This window comes from Artibeus jamaicensis, unplaced genomic scaffold (genome assembly GCF_021234435.1).
Source record: "Artibeus jamaicensis isolate MK-2021 breed Jamaican fruit bat unplaced genomic scaffold, CSHL_Jam_final contig_519, whole genome shotgun sequence".
NCBI classification, from domain to species: Eukaryota; Metazoa; Chordata; class Mammalia; order Chiroptera; family Phyllostomidae; genus Artibeus; species Artibeus jamaicensis.
Window position 1 is genome coordinate 19,540,404 of NW_026521871.1, and position 20,417 is coordinate 19,560,820.

Here is a 20,417-nt window from a genome sequence, read left to right on the forward strand (position 1 = left end):
TTTGCGGGTCTGTTTCACTGCTAGCTCCTTCACCGGTTTATCTGTGCGCCAATGTGTGACTGAGATCAGCCCTCAGTGGGTCCACTGCCTTGCACCCTCAGTGGATCCACCCACTTCTTCACACCTGGGATCCGCCCACAGCTGCTAGCGCACCTGGGTCGCACGCCTGGGTGCCTGGGTCGGTCTGGTGGATCTTTCCTGCCCGACCCCTCTGCTGCTGGCTCTGCCCCTCTCACCGGTTTGGCTGAAGGGTTTGTTGTTGTCAGACTTCCATGTAGTTCAATTATCTGTGGTTTGGCTGCGTTTTTGTTGCTAAAACTTTGTTGTTTTTAAACTTAGTTCTGCGAGGGTGTGCAGTGCTTCCTCCTACGCCTCCACCTTGGCAGAAGTCCTCTAAAGTCATTTTTTAATTACGGTTGACTAACATTACTCTATTAGTTTCAGATATACATTACCCAGTGATTAGATATTATATAACCTACTAAGTGATCATCCTGATAAATCTCACACTCATCAGACCTCATATGTAATTATTAGAATATTATTGACTATATTCCCTAAGCTTTATTTTACATCCCATAACTAGTTTGTAAAAACCAATTTGCACTTACTAATCCCTTCATCTTTTTCACCCACTTTATCAATGCCCTCCCCTTCTGGCAACCATCAAAATGTTCTCTATGGGTCTATTTTTGTTTTTCTTCTTCATTTATTTTGTTTTTTAGGTTCAATTGTTGACAGTATGTGTGTATTGTCATTTTATTGTTCATATTTTTATCTTTTTCCTGTCTTGTTCTTAAAGAAGACCCTTTAACATTTCATACTATACTGGTTTAGTGGTGATGAACTCCTTTAGTTTTTTCCTGTCTGAGAAACTCTTTATCTGTCCTTTGATTCTAAATGACAGCTTTGCTTGGTAAGAATAATCTTGGTTGTAAGATTTTGCTTTTCATCACTTTGAATATTTCTTGCCAATCCCTTGTGTCCTGCAAAGTTTCTTTTTAGATATCAGCTGACAGTCTTAAGGGAGCTCCCTTGTAGGTAACTCCCTGCTTTTCTCTTGCTGCTTTTAAGATTCTCTGATGTCTTTAATCTTTGGCACTTTAATTATGATGTGTCTTGGTATGGACCTCTTTAAGTTCATCTTGTTTGGGACTCTGTGCTTCATGGACTTGTATGTCTACTTCTCAGCAAGTTAGGGAAGCTTTCTGTCATTTTTTCAAATAGGTTTTCAGTTTCTTGTGCTCTCTCTTGTCCTTTGGCACCCCCATGATGTGAATGTTGTTATGCTCAAAATTGTCCCAAGGGTCTTACACTATCCTGATTTTTTTTTTTGCTGTTCTGATGGGGTGTTTTTTACTTCCTTATATTCCAAATTGCTGATTTGATTCTTGGCTTCATCTACTCTACTATTGGTTCCCTGTAAATTATTCTTCATTTCAGTTAGTGTATCCTTTATTTCTGAATGGTCCTTTTAATGCTGTTGAGGTTCTCATTAAGTTCATTGAGCATCCTTATAACCAGTGTTATGAATTCTGCATCTAGTAGATTGCTCATCTCCATTTTGTTTAGTTCTTTTTCTGGAGGGTGTTTCTTATTTCAGACATGTTTCATCATCTCCTCATTTTGTCAGCCTTTTAGCCTTTCTGTGTTTGTTTCTATGTATTAGGCAGAGCTGCTACCGTCTCCTAGGCTTGGTGGAATGGCCTAATATAGTAGGTGTTCTATAGAGCCCAGTGGCATGGCCTCCCAATCACCCAAGCTAGGCCCTCCAGTTACACTCACCACATATACTCTCCCATGTACATATACACTCCTGTTGTAGTTTAGCCTTCATTGTTCTAGGCAAATAAATGGGAGGGATTTACCCCCAGGCCAGGTTGCTGCATGGACTGGTTTTGACCACCAACAGCCATAGATGATCATCTGGCAGGGGCCTACCCCACAGAGCAGGACTTACTTCTGTGGGGCTCTGGTGCCCACTGATTCCACCCCTTGAGTTTGTTGCTTACGAAGGTAGTTGGGTGATTGTGCTTCATTGTGGTCTAAAGCTGCCCATTGGGTATGCTGGCTCTGGGGCTTTTCTGGCAGTAAGGTCATGGTCAGCTACCACCTGTGTTTTTCCAGAGTCATCTGGCATGAACCACAAAGTAGTCTGCAGACGGCTCCTTTCTGTGCTGGGCTTGGTGGTGCCCAGCTAAGGCTAAATTGTGAACCAAGGGTGGCTGCTGTTAATGCTGGGCCTGGGACCACTTAGGGAGAGGTACAGGGCATGCTGAGGCCAGATGCTGCATCTTTGAGAGATTTTAGGAAATCTGAAGCATGAGCTAAGACAGGCCATTCTGTGGAAAAACCACTCACTGAAAACAGGCCCAAAAGTTGGGTGGGGTGGGGCAAACAGTGTACACCAGGTTGATGAAGTCTCAGATATGGTGCTTGCCTGCCAGCTCTGTAGGGGGAGGGCTCATCTATGTGGCCTCCTTTGGCCTGCCAGAACTTCTATCTGGGAGAAAGCTGTCCCCAGCTCTCCCTATGATGTTGGACAATTCAGTTCTTCTCTGTACACCTTTGGTGCCTTTCAAGCTGCTGTCTCAGTGCTGGAACTCAGGGAGAGTGAGTCCTAATTAGGTCTGTGCATGGGTCTTTTAAGAGGAATAGTCTGGGACTCCAGAAGCCCTCTGTATCCCTTAGCCTCAATCTCCACTGGTTTTAACAGGCAGACATTATGGGTACTTCTCTTCCTGGCACTGGAACCCTGGGCTGGGTGGCCTGGTGTATGTCTTGGACCCCTCCTTCTTGTGGGAGACCTCCATATCTGAGATAATCCCTCCTGATTTTTATCTGCCACATGTGGGTGTGGGACAAGCTCATTCCATGTCTCTGCCCTTCCTACCAGTCTCCATATGCCTCCTTCTTCAATTCCCTAGTTGTAGAACTTCCATTTAGCCAGATTTCAGGTGGTTGTGAATGATGGTTGTTCTGTAGTTTAGTTGTAATTTTGGAGTGGTTATAGGAGGCAGCAAGTCCTACTTTTATTTATGCTGCCATCCTTGGTAACTTTATTTGTACTTTTAATTTACAGGGAGCTGACCTCTTCTGTTCTCTCTGTGTTTGATTTTTCCACTCCTCTTTACTGTGAGACAATGAGGGAAGATTTCATGAAAAAAATTAATGAAAATACTTAAACTAAGCATATTTGAGTTTGTTCTGTGATTTTATTTTATTTTATTTTTCAATTGCAGTTGACTTTCAGTATTTTTGTATTGTTTTAAGGTTGGTTCTGTAATTTTAAAAGAGTGTTATAGCTAAAAATAATTACATGAATATACTTGAAACATATTCTTTATTTTGAGCATTTTAGAGAATGGCTTCTCAAGTATGGTATTTTAACTTAATATCAAAATCACCTAGATGTTTACTTTTAAAAGCATACATCCCTGGCCAAGAGCACACTTCCTAAGTCCTACCCAACCTTTCTGAATCACAATCTCTTCATTTTTTAAGTGCATCTACCTAGAATTTGATTCTTATTTATTTTCACTTTATTTCTTCACTTATTGGTATTTTTTATCTATAGTGGCTATTAAGGATATATAGAAATCAGTTGGCCATTTGGAGGTTTATTTGGTAGACCATTTGCATGTTTTTGAAACAGAATTCTGATGTAAGTTGGAGATCTTGACATTTTTTCTAACAAATGATTTCTGAATGATTCTCAGCAGCATTATCAAAGACATTAATATATGCTGTTATGCTGTGTGTATCTAGTAAAGGACTAAAGAGAGGAATAAAGACTGGATTTTTTTCTAGAATGAGCATCAGTTATCCAGTCATTAACCTTTCTATGTTTGTGTAGCTTAAGATAACAGTAATTTCCATCTTTTCCTGACAAGCGATTGTTCCCTTTTTTGTTTAATATGCCAGCGGCAGGAAACTCTTTCCTGAAGCAAACTGTTCCTTACAATTATGCACAATTTGCCTCTATTATTTGCGTTTATTCTAGTTCAGCACTACTGATAACAATTAAGCTTTAACATATCAGTGTGGACCCAGTAACTAAGTCAAAATAAAAGTGTTGGGGAAGGGAATAAAAGGCAGTGCTGAAATAAGGAGAGAGGGATGGGCAGAGAAAAACCCAGAAGGGAGCATGAGTGCTGGAGATTTATTTGATAATTTTGCTCTTCATGACCTAGTCAAAATATTCTATGGAGTGTCATGTCAGTGCTGACAGAGTACTCACCTTTGTCATCCCTATCATCCCACCTTGCACCATTTCCTGAGTCCCTTCTCATTCCATTTTCATGCCGACTCCAACTACTTTCTCATCTTGGAAAACTATCCTCTATTGATAGCACTTGAGCCCCAGATTGTCACCAATTTTTATGAGGGATTCTTAGTATTAGACCAAAATCTGGATTCTACCACTGAGGCATATATAAAGCTACCTCCCTGTTACATACACCGTAAGTGATACATTGCCCAAGAGATACATCCCAAGTGATACATTCCTCACAGTTGATTGAACTGCAAGCAGCAGGTATCAGCTCTGACATGTAAAGAGTTTAGAAGTCTTCACTTCTACTTTACACAATAAATAGCTGACCAAAAGGAAAAACAGTAACTTTCTTGGAAAGCAAAAAAAATCAGTAGGAAGTTTGTTTTTTTTTTTTTTAATCAGAGAATTGAGATTGCTACCCCAAAATATGGAGAGACAGGGAAATCCAGAAAGCCAAAGCTGAGGTCTGTTTACCTGGAGCAGAATCAAGATGGAATCTTTGTTGGTATTTCACTGTGAAGATCCTAGGAAAACCCCATCTTGATTCTGGCAGGAAGAGAAGTGTAACCATTATGGATTATACCCAGAGCCTATTTTAACATCTTAGTGAGGGCAGAACCTATCTTAACATCTCCCCTCAGTGAGGGGAGAGGGAAAGCAGAACAAAAAAATCAGGGATGGGGCTGTGGAGTGCAAGCAGTATCCTTGCTGGTCCTGGTATAAATTTCATAGTCAGTGTCCTTGAGTTGGCCATTAGATTAAATTCCTGTGTCTGTGAGCATTGAGGTCATGCTGTTCCTTATGTTCATACAGGAACTGAAATTGCTGATTCTAGTACAGGATATGGAGAAAAAAACTTTTAGCATTCAAATTTTAGTTTTCAGAGATCAAGTTAGAGTAACAAGCTGGGTTTAACATTACTAAGATTAATATAGGTATCTTTATGTAAGTATAGCACATTTATTCCCCATTGCACATAATACAATGAAATATTATTTTGCCATAAAAAGAATGAAAATTTTCCCTTTTGTGACAGCATGGATGGACCTAGAGAATATTCTGCTAAGTGAAATATGTTTGAGAGCTCAAGACAGATATTGTATGATTTCATTTATGTGTGAAATCTAAAAAGCAAAATAAATGAATAAACAAAACAGACTGACAGTTGCGAAAGGGTGAGTTGGGGGGCTGGATAAAATAGGTGAAGGAATTAACTACAAATTGGTAGCAACAAAATAGTCTCAGGTATGTAAAGTACAGCATAGGAAATAAAGCCAATGATATTGTAATAACTATGCATGATGCCAGGTGTATATTTGAAATACTGGGGGTATTTGAGATATTTGAAACAAACTTTGTAAAGTTTTTGATTGTCTAACCACTATGCTTTACATCTGAAACTAATACAAAATAATAGTGAATGTAAACTGTAATTGAAAATTAAAATTTAAAAAAGAATCTTTTAGAATATATACATGTGTGTGCATTATTTGGGATAGTCATATGTCATATGGGAGAATATATAGGAGAAATCCACTCTAGTTCTTACGAGGTGTAGTTCAGCTACTCCCAACTAAATGGTTTTGTTTTTATTTAATGAGCCTACAAATATGATTGCTTTTTTTTCTCATTGCTTTTTGTATAGAAGCTGAGTGCCAAACTTATTGTTTATCACTAACAACTGTATATAGAACCTTATGGCATATGACTGTACTGTTCTTCCTTTGGCTTCATTATTTTCTGCTGCTGCTATTTTTCTTGCCTTAACACCATCAGTATTTATATTTTTCTTTTTCTCTATTGTAGAGTGTTGGTAGCACTCTTAAATCTCTTAGGGGAGGATTTAAAGATTAAACTTGCTCATGGGTGCTATTGGTTACTCACAGTTATTACTCATGGGTAAATCCAGTGTGTTAAGAACAGTGATTAGGAAGTCATCTAACTTGGGTTCTCATGTAGGCTGGGACAGTAACTCACTATTTGTTTTTTAAGACTCGGTTTTTCCACTTGCAAAATGAAAGAACTATATAATTTGTAAGGTCATAAAGCAAGTATTTGTATCAGTCTTTTACCACTGTGTGAAAGCTCTCCGACAGCAGAAATTGTCCTTAATCCCTTACATTTTGCAGAGCATTTTACACAGGGCTGAATACCTGTTAGAATCTTAATACATTTTTTTAATTGAACATTTTTCCAGGTGTATGTTTCTGTATATGGAGTCATTGCTCTTTATATTTTCAAGTTTGGATCAGACTGTCATTTTTTACTAAAAGACAGGAAGGTGAATTTATTTTACATAATACTAAGGATTGTTGAAAAGTACATAGGCTTTTCTCTGCTGCAAGCATCGTAAGCTGTTTGCATATACCAATATCTTAGGACTTTGTGTAGGGCCTGGGCAAATAAATGGCTACCCTTGTGTCAAAATCTGTAGTGTTTTATTGGGCTCACTTATCACCTGAGTTACTATAACCTTTGTAGTATACACTGATACAGTAATATAAGATTGTCAGGCATTCTGGGACGAGATAGCAAATGTATAAATGTGTTACCAATGAAAGGCTAGAGTAGAAGCAAATAGAGCATTGAACTTGGAGTTCTTTCTGGTTCTGACCATGTCTCTGATTTTTATTTTTGAAACAGTAAAATTGTTGTTGTTAAAAATCTGATTACAACATTTTACACAGAAGTTTTGATCTTTTAACTTAGAAAATCACTATACCGGTCAGGTCTTTAGATTCTTCATCTTCACACTGAGGAGTTTCGACAAGGTGATTGCTACAGTCCTTTCTAGAACTAACATTTGAGAGCTTATATGCCTTAACTACTAGGTTGAAGATGACCAGATTTGCTTGGAATTACCGATGTGTGATCTAAGTATGAAGAATCACAATCACATTCATAGCTTGAGCCTAGATCACTGAGAGAATATTTTCTCCCAGATAGTACTTCTGCAAACATTGCCTCTTCATTTAGCTCTTTAAGCATTGTCATTAGTGTTACCTCCTGGATAGATTCACTTTAGGGTCTTTAGAGCTGTATGTGGCAAGGTTTATATGTAGTCACATAGGTCCAGCCTAAGGACCTAATTGTAGTTGGTGCTGATGCTATTCAGAAAATTGTCAAAGGTAGAAGGTTATATACTTAGGTCTTTTTGAAGCTTTATGCTGCTATAAATGAAACTTCAGAGATAATTTCCGGGGCATTCCAAATGGCATCAGGTTCTCACTCTCTACTGAATCATTCTCACCAGCATATTATAAACTCTAAACTCATTTTAAATTTCACATTAAAAACCTTCCTTGACTCTCATACTCCATGTAGCTACCACCCAGTTTCCTGTTCCTTTTCTAGAAAAACTTCTCAGTGTCTTCATGTTTTCACCTCTTAAGCATTCTTTAAAATTTTTAAGTTAAAATGTGAATTAGGGCCTAGACAGTGTGACTTGCTTGGTTGGAGCATCATCCTGTTAACCAAATGGGATATAGGTTTGTCCCCTGTTGGGTCACATATGAGAGGCAGCTGATAGATGTGTCTCTCTCACATTGATGTTTCTCACCTTCTCTTCTTTTCTTTCCCTCTTTCTAAAATCAATAAGCATGTCCTCAGGTGAGGATTGAAAAAAAGTGAATTAAAATTTTTACTTCAGAGACTGCCAGTCAAGAAGGCAACAGGCAGACATGGCTTGCCTCTTTACACGATCACGTCAAAATTACAACTAAAATGTAGAATGACCATCACTCAGAACCTTCAGAAATTGAGTTGAATGGAAGTCTGTAAATTATGGAATTAAAGAAAACACATCCATCCAGATTGGTAGGAGGGGTGCAGATGCAGAATGGGCTGGTCCCTCACCCATGTGTGGTAGACAAAAATTCAGGAGGGATGTCTGGGGAGCAAGGAGTCCCATCCTCACACCAAGTCCTCACCTCATGCCCAGGGTTCTAGTCAGAAAGATAAGACCCCACAACTTCTGGCTGCTAAAACCAGTGTGGATTGAGTCAGTGGAAAAAACTCTGGAGTCTCAAGCAATTCCTCTTAAAGAACCCACACATGGACTCACCTACTCAGACTTAATCCCTCTGCTCAGCATGGAGGTAGTAGCCTAAAAGGCAACAGTGGCATACTGGGAGAAACTGGGGTGTCTGGCATCATGATGAATGGAGGCCATTTGTCTCTTTCTGAGCCCTTCCCCAACAGAGCCACAGAGCCGGCAAACTGGTACCATATCTGAGGCTCCACCAGCCTGGCCTTGGAGATCCCCACAGATTCAGCCCCACCCAGCTTATGGACCCATCCAAGCCACTTTTCCATATGAGTGGCTGGTCTTGGCTCATGTTTCACAACATCCTAAATCGTCTCAAACAAGCAAAAGCTGACCTCATGAGCCCCAGGCCTGGCAGTAGCAGCAGCCAGCTTAGATTCACAGCTTGGCTTCACCTGGGAAAGGCAAGGCCAGTACAAGTAGCAGCCATCTTAGATTGCTTTATAGCTCAGTAAGGGTGGCCCTGAGCAAAACACAGGTAGGGACTGACCTTGGCTACACCTCCTGGGAAAACCCAGGGTCAGTGTACTCAGTGGACAGCTACAGACCACGTCAGAGCACCACCACCTGCTCCTGCACAGCTGGTCCTCCATGGCAGGTGGAGGTTGGTGGTCAGTGGTGACAGCCACACGTGGCAGCTCACTGGCCTGGACAAATCCCTCCCATTAATCTGCCAATAGCAACCAAGGATCAACTGCAAGAGGACTGTGTACTCAGCCCCCTCAAAGGGTACACCTCAAGTACCCAGGTTGTGTGATAGGGGAGGCTGTGCCACTGGACACCTATATGACACCTACTACATTAGGTCATGGAGTCAAAGCGGATCTCCCTAATACATAGAAACAAACATAGGGAGGCTGCCAAAATAAGGAGACAAAGAAACAAGGCCCCAATGAAAGAACAAATCAAAACTTCAGAATATTAAACAAAATGAAGATAAGCAATCTATCAGATGCAGAGTGCAAAACACTGGTTATAAGGATGCTCAAGGAACTTAGTGAGGACCTCAGCAGCATAAAAAAGATCCAGCCAGAAACAAAGGGCACACTAATTGAAATAAAGAATAATATACAGGAAAATAACAGTAAAGTGGATGAAGCTGAGAATCAAATCAATGATTTGGAACATAAGGAAGCAAAAAACAACCATTCAGAACAGCAAGAAGAAAAGAGATCTGCCCCAAGCTGACCCCCCCAAAATGAGGATAGTGTAAGCAGCCTTAGAGACAACTTCAAAAGGTCCAACATTCACATCATAGGGGTACCAAAAGGAGAAGAGCATGAGCAAGCAACCTTTCGTGTCTGAAAATATTTTTAACACTTAATTGATAGTTTGCTGGCTTCAGAATTTTAGTTTGGAAGTCATTTTTTTCTTAGAATATTTGAGATATTGCTCAGTTATCCTCTGGATTCCAGGATTGTTTCTTGGAAGTTCAAAGCCAGTTTAATTTGTGGTCTTTTGTATGTGGTCTGTTCTCAGCCTCTTCCCTGGAAGCTTTTAGAATTTTTCTTTTTGGTTTGCTGATCTGAAATTTATAATGATGAACCTTGGTGAGAATCTATTTTCATTTATTGTGCTGTACTCTCTAGAGCCCTGTCAGTCTGGAAAGAAGTCTTTAATTCTGAGACATTTTCTTGAATTCTTTCATTGTTGATTTTCTTTTTTTTTTTTAATTAATCTTTATTGTATGTTTTCCATTACCATTTAGTCCCCATACATCCTCCTACTCCCCCAGTAATCACAACACTGTTATATATGTTCATGAGTTCTTTTTCCTTTTTACTCAGTCCCTCCACCCCCAATGTCTCCCTACCACTAGCTGTCATCCTGCTCTCCATCTATGAGTCTGTCCCCATTTTCCTTGTTAGTGCAGTTTGTTCATTAGATTCCACATATGAGTGAAATCATATGGTATTTGTCTTTCTCTGGCTTATTTTACTTGGTATAATGTTCTCCAGGTCCATCCATACTGTCACAAAGGTTAAAATATTCTTTTTTTCACATCCAAGTAATATTCCATTGTGTAAAGGTTCCATAGTTTTTTTATCCTTTCATCTGTTGATGGTGCTTGGGCTGCTTCCATATCTTGGCAATTGTAAATAATGTTGCAATAAACATAATGGTGCTTATGTTCTTTTGAATCAGTGTTTTGGATTCTTTCATGTACAGTTCCAGAAGTGGGATCACTGAATCCAAAGGCAGACCCATTTGTAATTTTTTGAGTCGTTGCCATACTGCTTTCTACAGTGGCTGCATAAGTCTGCATTCCCACCAATAGTGCAAAAGATTTTGTCCTCACTAGTGCTTGTTTGTTATCATTGTTGATTTTCAACACATTTTTTGCCTCCCTTCCTTCCTCCCTCCTTCTCTTTCTTCCTTCCTTCCTTTCCTCTTTTCTTTTGTTAAAGATTTTCTTTATTTGTTTTCAGAGAAATCGGGAGAGAAAGAGAGGAAGAGAAACATTAACTGATTGCCTCTTGCAGGCCCTAAACTACAACTGAGCCATGTGCCCTGGCTGGAAATCGAACTGGTGACCTTTCAGTTTGTGGATGACAGCCAACTCACTGTGCCACATCACTCAGGGCTCAACACATTTTTCTGGCTTCTCTTTCTGGAAGTACTGTTATTTGGATTTGAACTTACTAATCCTAACTTTCTTTTCTTTTTTTTTTCTCTTGAGTTTTTAGAAGATTTTTATCACCTCAAATAAAAACTCTACTCATTAACAGTCACCCTGTCTCCTCTCACTTTCTCAGCCGTAGGCATTCATTAATCTGCCTTCTGTCTCTATAGATTTGCCTGTTCTTGATATTTCATATAAACAGAATTATATTATACGTGTTTTCTTGTGACTGGCTTTTTTCACTAACATGTTTTCAAGGTTCATCATGTTCTAGCATGTATCAGAACTTTATTCTGTTTTATTGATGAATAACATTCTATTGTATGCATATACCACATTTTGTTTACCCATTTATCATAGTTGATGGCCACTGGGTTGTTTCCATTTTTGGCTATTATGAATAGTGCTGGTATGGACATTCTACAGATTGTGTGAACATATGTTTTAAATTCTCTTGGGTATATATCTTAGAATGGGACTTCTGGCTCATATGGTAAATATATCTTTAAACTTTTGAGGAACTGCCAAATTATTTTCCAAAGTTGATGGACATTTATTTCAACTGTTGGTGGACACTTGGGTTTTGGCTATTACAGATAATGCTGCAATGTTGGTGGACACTTGGGTTTTGGCTATTACAAATAATGCTGCGAAAAATTTGTATTCATAAATTTTTTGTGAATATATTTTTTATTTCTTTTGGGTACATTATTTAGGAGTAGAATTGCTGGGTCATATGGTAACTCTGTGTTAATCACTTGGGAAATTGCCAAACTATTTCTATGGCAACTATACCATTTTATTGTCCCACTAGCTGTGTATGTGGGTTCCAATTTTTTCATATCCTTGTCAACACTTCTACTGTCTGTCTTTGATTATAGTGATCCTAGTGGTGTGAATTGGTACCTTTTTGTGCTTTTGATGTGCATTTCCCCGATGGTTAATGATATTGATCATCTTTTTTATATGATATTGGCTACATGTATATATTCTTTAGAGAAATGTCTATTCAGACCTTTTGGCTGTATTTTTTTCTTGTCTTTTTATTATTGAACTGTAGGAGGTCTTTATTTATTTTGGATCCTGTACCCTTTTCATATATATGATTTGCAAATATTTTCTTCCCTTTTGTGGGTTGTAAGTATAAAAAACTATAAAGTTTTTAACTTTATAGATAGTGTCTTTTGAGGCACAAAGTTTTTAGCTTTAATGAGGTTTGTTTATTTTTACCTTTGTGTGTTTGAGATATCTAATAAACTATTGTCTAATCTAAGGTCACACTGATTTATGGTGGTTTTCTTCTAAGAGTTGTGTAGATAATAGATCTTACATTTAGGCTTTTGATTCATTTTGAATTAATTTCTGGATACAGTATGGAGTAGTAGTTGAAATTAATTCTTTTGTACGTGGATATACAGTTGTCCCAGAACTATTTGTTGAAAATTCTCTTTTTTCTCTATTGACTTAGCTTGGAACCCTTGTCAAAAATCAATGGATCATAAATGAGAGGGTTTATTTCTGGGCTCCTACTGTGTATATTTGAACTTTCAAGAGCTCTTTGTTTTTCTCTGATTATTCCATTTGCATCCAGTTTTTCTGTCATGGGTCTATTATCTTCTTAAGGATATAAGTGATAGACTTTAAAGCTTTCACTTCCCCTACAGTCTCTCTCTGGGTTGTTTTTTGGATCTGTTCATAGGTTTGATCGGTTTCATTTTGTATTGTGTACTAACATGTATATTATTCTCAGCTCTCTACTCAAATATAAAGATATGTCATTGAAGGCTGATAAAGGGTTTGGGTCAAGCTTATACACTATGGGCCTCTCTGTAGGGTGACCCAGCTAGACCTGATCAATATGTCAATATCTTCATTTTTTTTTCTTTGAACATCTTACAAAGCTCTCTCCTCTTCATGGGAGAAGATAATCATGGCTTCCAGAATTCTGAAATTTTTGTGTAGCATAGGCTGGGGTTTTTCAGTAGTTAGAAAGTAAACTTTCCCTTAATCCATTCTATTTTTAGTTAACTGTCCTTCCCTTCAGATGTGCTTAGTGGTCCTAGGCCAAAAAAACATTTTTTTAACCTTTCCAGAGAACAAACTCTAATTGTCTGCCTGGATTAAGAACAGTCAGGGGAATTTGTTACTGAACTAAGTGTAGTAGGAGAGGATATAGAGGCCCGATTGCTTCTTTTTTATTTTATTTTATTTTATTGATTTGAGAGAGAGAGGGGAAGGAAGAGAGAGCAAGAGAGAGAAACCATTTGTTGTTCCATTTATTTATGCATTCATTTGTCGATTCTTTTATATGCCCTGACTGGGGATCAAACCCATAACCTTGGGGTATAGGGACAATGCTCTAACCAACTGAACTACCCAGCCAGGGCCTAATTGCGTGTTAACTCTCTGTTTATATGCTTGACTTTACCTGTAATGCCACTTCCAAAGACCTGGGCTTTTGAGGGGTTCTCTGATATAAAGTAGGCCACTTCTCTGCTTTTTTTGTCTGTTGGTTTAGGATTCAGGTTTGTTTTTTTTTAAGATGCCAAACATTTATTAGTTTCTAAGAATGAGACCTAAAAATTCATTGCAAAATCTAAAAATGTTCAGATCCCAAATGGCAACCTGTCAAAGCAAGTACAATTGCTAAACTGCTGATTGCTGATGTTGAGTCAAGAGTATGGATTCTTTTTTTTTTTTAATAATTTTATTTAGTTATTTTTCAAGTACAGTTTTTTGTCTATTTCTCCCATCACAGCCCCCCCCCCCGCCCCGTGCTCCTCACCTCCCTCCCATTCCACCCCCCTTAGTTCTCATCCCTGTGTCCTTCATATTTGTTCCTCCAAATCCCTCCCCTTTTTCCCCCTTAAATTCCCTTCCCTCTCCCCTCTGGTCACTGTCCCCTTGTTCTCTATTTCAGTGTCTTTGTTTTATTCTGCTTGCTTGTTTGTTTTGTTGTTTAGCTTCCTGTTAAAGGACATGACTCCACTCTAAGAAGACATCTAACCCAATTAAAAAATGGGCAAAGGACTTGAACAGACACTTCTCCAAGGAGAACATACAGAATATCCAGAGACACATGAAGAGATGATCAATATCGTTAGCTATCAGAGAGATGCAAATTAAAACCACAATGAGATACCACTTTACACCAGTCAGGATGGCTATCATAAAAAAAGCAACAAACAACAAATGTTGGAGAGGTTGTAAGGAAAAGGGGTCCTTAGTTCACTATTGGTGGGATTGCATACTGGTACAACCATTATGGAAAACAGTATGGAATTTTCTCAGAAAAATAAAAATCAACCTGCCTTTTAACCCAGCAATTCCACTGCTAGGATTATATCCTAAAATCCTAAAACATCAATTTCAAAGAACCTATGCACCACAATGTTCATAGCAGCACAATTTACAATAGCCAAGAGTTGGAAGCAACCTAGGTGCCTGTCAGTAAATGAATGGATCAAAAAATTGTGGTACATATACACAATGGAATTCTTTGCAGCAGAGAGAAAGAAGGAGCTACTACCCTTTGCAACAACATGGATGGAACTGGAAAGCATTATGCTGAGTGAAATAGGCCAGGTGTTAAAAGGATTCAGTTTTCTTTAGTCCGCTGTTGGTTATCACTCCTGTTTTCCAGTGTCCACACTTTTATGGTTGTTGTTTGTTATTCTGTTCTCTTTGTCCTTGTGTGTTTATACCTAAAAAAGAAAACCAAAAATAAGCAACCCTTTACATTTATTATAGTTGGATACCTGGAGTTGACAGTTAAATATTTATGTTCATGCTGTTGTCTTTAACTAAACAACAGAATATTATAAAATATTTTTGTTACGGATTTCTAACTTAGTGCATTGGAGCCAGAGATTGAATCTTTGACATTTGTTGAGGCTTTAAAGCCTTAGATAAATCAATTTTTATAAATAGCTCCATGTGTGCTTAAGAAGAATATATATATATATATATATATATATATATATATATATAGTTAGTAATTGAACCATTTCTTAGATCAAGCTTGCTAATTATCACATAAATATTTATGAACTTAATAATTTTCTTCTTGATTTGTCAGTTAGTTATGTTTGTTAAAAATCTGCCACTTCAATTGTAGATTTGTCAGTTTCTGCTTGCAATTCTGTCAATTTACTTTATATATGTGGAAGCTATGAATTAGAGCCAAACATATTTCCAAGTAGTTATATTTTTTGCTAGCTTGCTACTATTAATTATATATAAAATGAGCCTGTTTATTTCTTCATCAGTGTTTTTTCCCTGTATTTCTTATTTTCTTGGATAGATTTGTGTGATATTTAGCTTAATATATCTTTTGTATCTTTATATTCAGCCTTGGCATGTTTATATATTTTAGGTATGTCTCTTGTAAACAGCCACATAACATAAGTTAAAAAATTAATCTGAGAATTTTTGTCTTAACTTGAAATTTTACCTTTATTGTAATTACTGACATGTTGAATTAATTTCTACTATTTGTATTATGTTTGCTACCCTACTTTTACTAGTCCTCATTTATTTTTTGTTTTTCCTGCCTCCTACCAGATCACATGTTTTTTTCTCATTGTTTCCCCCTAATCATTAGTTTCGGAGTTCTATGTTTTGTTTGCATTCCTTTAGTGAATACTCTTTTTAAAAAAAGAAAAAAGAGAAAAAGGTGTCATGTATTACTTTTAGAGAGAGGGGAAAGGAGGGAGAAAGAGAGGGAGAGAAATATCAATGTGAGAGAGAAACATCCATCTATTGTCTCTCATAGACACCCTGACTGGGGACATCAGCCTCAACCCAGCATGGGCCCTGATCTGAAATCTAACCAGTAACCTTCCACTTTGTGGAATGATGCCCAGCCAACTTAGTGATACTTGTCAGGGCATTAATACTCTTAAAATTATAAACTTGCAGTCGATTTATTTATACTCCTCTAGAACAGTTCCACAGTTTTAATCTAATTACTATCTTCCATTTATGTTATTGTTGTCTAGTTATTATACCTCTCTTGCTTTAATATTCAGGTTAGTTGTTGTTGTTATTGTTGTTATTATTACATTGGCTATACACAGGAGTCTCAGTTCCAATGTCTGCCTGTTCAGGCCTGGGGTTTTATTTCTCCCTCTCAGGCATTAAGGTTCAAGTTCATATTATTTGTAATACTGACAGAATGAGAAAAAACCCAGATGTCCATTACTATGATACATATACTCAATGTTATAATATACAACCATAAAAAGGAATGAAGACTTAATTCCCAGATATAAGTGGAAAAAGCAAGGTACAATGTAGTATGTATAGTATGCTTTTATTTAAGAAATGAGAAAAGTATGAATATGCATTTATTTATATTTTCAAAAAGGAACATTGGAAAGATAGATGAAAAATTAATAAAAATGATTAACTGGGGGAGTTACCATTGTTGGAGAGTAGGAGGGATGAGACAGGACTAGAATAAGACTTCTGAATATTCTTTCTTATTTAAGACCAGGCCATTATATTCAGGGGCTGGATCAGGGGCTCACACTATTCCAAAAAATTCAAGAGGAAGGAAGATTCCTAAACTTATTTTAGGAGACCAGCATTATTTTAATTCCAAATTAGATAAACACACTATGAAGAAAGAAAATTAATGGCCCATATCCTCAATGAACATAGGTGCCTACATCCTCAGCAAAATATTAGCAAACTGGATCTAGCAATGCATTAAAAATGTCATACACCAATGCTGGCTGGTGTGGCGCAGTGGAATGAGTGCTGGCCTATGAACCAAAGGGTTGTTGGTTCAATTCCTAGTCAGGACACATGCCTGGGTTGCTGGCCAGGTCCCCGATAGGGGGCATATGAGAGGCAACCACATTAATGTTTCTCTCCCTTTCTTCCTTCTTCCCTTCCCTTCTCTCTAAAAATAAATAAGTAACTATTAAAAATATTATACACTACGATCAAGTGGGATTTATTCTGAGGATGCAAGATTGGTACAATATTCACAAATCAATATATGTAATGTACACAATATAGCAATATATCAATAGATACAGAAAAAGCATTTGATAAAAATCCTTTAAAAAATGGGTATATATTGCTATACCCATTTATGATAAAAATCTCTCAGCAAAGTAAGAGTTAAGGGAACATACCTCAACACAATAAAGGTCATATATGACAAAACCACAGCCAACATCATATTCAGTGGGCAAAAACTACAAACATTTTCCTCCAGATCAGGTACAAAACAGGAATAGTCACATTCACTACTCTTATTTAACATGGTACTAGAAGTCTTAGCCATAGCAATTAGACAAGAAGAAATAAAAGGCACCTGAATTGGTAAGGGAAAAGTGGAACTTTCATTATTTGTAGATGATGTGAGACTGTATGTAGAGAACCCTAAAGATTCCACCAAAAATTCTACTAGAACTGATAAATGGATTCAGTAAAGTAGCAGGGTGCAAAATAAATATTTGGAAATCATTTGCATTTTATACAACAATAATGAACTATCAGAAAGGGAAATTAAGAAAACAGTCTCATTTACAATTAATTCAAAAAGCATAAAATACCCAGGAATAAATTTAACCAAGTATATAAAAGACCTGTACTTGGAAAATCATATGATACTAAAGAAAAATAGAAGAAAATACAAGTGAGTGGAAGCATATTCCAAGTTCATGGAGAGGAAAAATTATCATCATTAAAATGTTCATACTACCCAAAGCAATCAGTTGACTCAACACAATTTATATCAAGATATCTATGGCATATTTCACAGAACTAGAACAAATATTTCAAAAATTTATGTGAAACCACAAAAGAGCCTGAATAGCAACAGTGATCTTGAGAAAGAAGTACAAAGTTGGAGGAATCATGCTATCTGATATCAAATTATAGTATAAAGCCATATTAATCAATACAGCATAGTAATGGCATAACAATCAAGTTATAGATCAATGGAACAAAATAGAGAGCTCAGAAATAAACCCATGCCTTTATGGTCAATTAATATTTGACAAAGGAGGCAAAAACATACAATGGGTAAAAATAGTATGTTCAATAAGTGGTGTTGGGAAAATTGCATAGATATGTGCAAAATTGAAACTAGATCACCTTCTTACACTGTACACAATAATAAAGTTTGGTAATGACTTAAATGTTAGACTTGAAATCATAAAAATCCTCAAAGAAAACAGGCAGCAAAATGTCAAACATTTCTTATAGCAATATTTTTTCTGATATGTCTTTTCATGCAAGGGAAACAAAAGAAAAAACCAAATGGGACCATATCAAACCAAAAAGGGTTTGCACAGAAAAGGAAACATCAACATGATGAAACCCTGGCTCGGTAGCTCAGTTGATTAGAGCATTGTCCCAATATGCCAAGGTTGTGGATTTGATTCCTGGTCAGGACACATACAAGAATCAACCAATGAATGCATGAATAAGAGGAACAACAAAATTGGTGGTTTTTTTTTCTCTCTCTCTCTCAAATCAATAGTTAATTTTTTTTAATGAAAAGACAACCCACTGAATGGGTGAACATATTTGTCGATACATCTGATGAGAAGTTAGTATCTAGAATTTATAAAGAACTTATACAATTCAACACCTCCTCCCAAGACAACGATATAGTTATAAAATGGACAAAGGACCTGAGTAGATACTTCTTTAAAGAGGACATATAGATGGTCAAGAGACATATGAAAAGATGCTCAATATCACCAGTTATCAGAGAAATGCAAATTAAAACCACAATGAGATATCATCTCACACCAGTCAGAATGGCTATCATCAATTAATCAACAAACAAGTGTTGGCAAGGATGCGGAAAAAAAGGGATACCTCGTGTACAGTTGGTAGGAATGCAGATTGGTACAACCAGTGTAGAAAACAGTATGAAGGTACCTAAAAAAATTTTTAAATGGAACTGCCTTATGACCCTTGTTTCCACATCTGGGAGATTATCTGAAGAAACCCAAACCACAGATTCAAAGGAATATATGTACCCCTATGTTCATTGCAGTATTATTTACAAAAGCCAGGATTTGGAATCAGCAGACCAAGCGTCCGGCAGTAGATGAGCGGGTAAAAAAGCTGTGGTATGTTTGCACAATAGAATACTACTCAGCTGTAAAAAAGGACATTTTACTATTTACAACAGCATGAGTGGACATGGAGTGATTTTTAAAAATTTTACTTATTTTTTAGAGACAGGGGAAGAGAGGGAGAGAAACACCAATGTGTGAGAGAAATATAAACCCATTGCCTCTTGCATGCCCCCAATTGGGGACCTGGCCCACAACCCAGACATGTGGCCTGATTGGGAATTGAATCAGGGACTTTTCAGTTCATAGGCTGGCACTCAAGCCATTGAGCCCTACCAGTCAGATCTGGAGATTATTATGCCAAGTGAAATAAGCCAGAGAAAGACAAGTACCATTTGATTTCTCTCGTGTGGAATCTAATGAACAAAATCAAACTAACAAAATAGAGACAGACTCATAGGAAGCAGGCCGACAGTTTTCTGCTTTCTGACAGGAGGGACTGAGCAAAAAAGAAAAGAAAAACTCATGGATGTGGACAACAGTGTGGTGATTGCTGGGGTGTGGGGATAGGGGTGAGAGGAGATAAAGCAGGGTATGGGGGGATAAATGGTGATGGAGAGAGATTTGACTTAGGTGTGGTGAACACACAATGCAGTGTATAGATGATATGTTGCAGAATTCCACACCTTAAACTTGTATAATTTTGTTAACCTCTGTCACCCCAATAAATTCTATAAAAAGGAAAAAATACATACTTTATTGCTAAAAAATGCTAACCCTTATTTGAGCCTTCAACAAGCTGTGATCTTTTTGCTGGTGGAAGGTCTTGCTTTGATGTTCATGGCTGATGACTGTTCAGGGTTTTGGTTGCTGAAGGTTGGGATGGCTGTGGTAGTTTCTTAAAATAAGACAAGTTTTCTGCATTGATTGACTCTTCTCTTCATGAATGATTTCTCTATAGCATGCAGTGCAGTTTGGTAGCATTCTACCCCCAGTAGAATGTCTTTCAAAATTGGAGTCAGTCCTCTTAAACAACTCTGCTGCTTTATCACTAATTTTATTAACATTCTAAATTTTTTGTTTTCATTTCAGCATTCTTCACATCATCTTCACCAGGAATAGATTCCATCTGAAACCATTTTTTCTTGTTCATTCATAAGAAGTAATTTTGCAACTATTAAAGTTTTATCATGAGATTGCAGCATTCATTCACATCTTCAGGGTCCACTTCTAATTCTGGTTCTCTTGCTATATCTACCATATTCACAGTTACTTCTTCCAATGAAATCTTGAATTGCTCAAATTCTCCATGAGGGTTCGAATGAACTTCTAAACTCCTGCTAATGTTGCTATTTTGACTCCTTTCCCATGAATAACTAATGTTCTTAATGACATCTAGAATGGTGAATCCTTTCCAGAAGGTTT

General features: G+C 37.4%; 1 protein-coding gene and 1 pseudogene across 1 annotated transcript in view; one reads left to right on the plus strand and one right to left on the minus strand.

Annotated features, from left to right (window-relative positions):
- Positions 1 to 4,249, minus strand: part of LOC119044780 (small integral membrane protein 15-like) — a 32,106-nt pseudogene extending 27,857 nt beyond the window's left edge.
- SYN2 (synapsin II) overlaps positions 1 to 20,417 on the plus strand; it is a 197,844-nt gene that overhangs the window by 59,917 nt on the left and 117,510 nt on the right. The window lies entirely within an intron of this gene.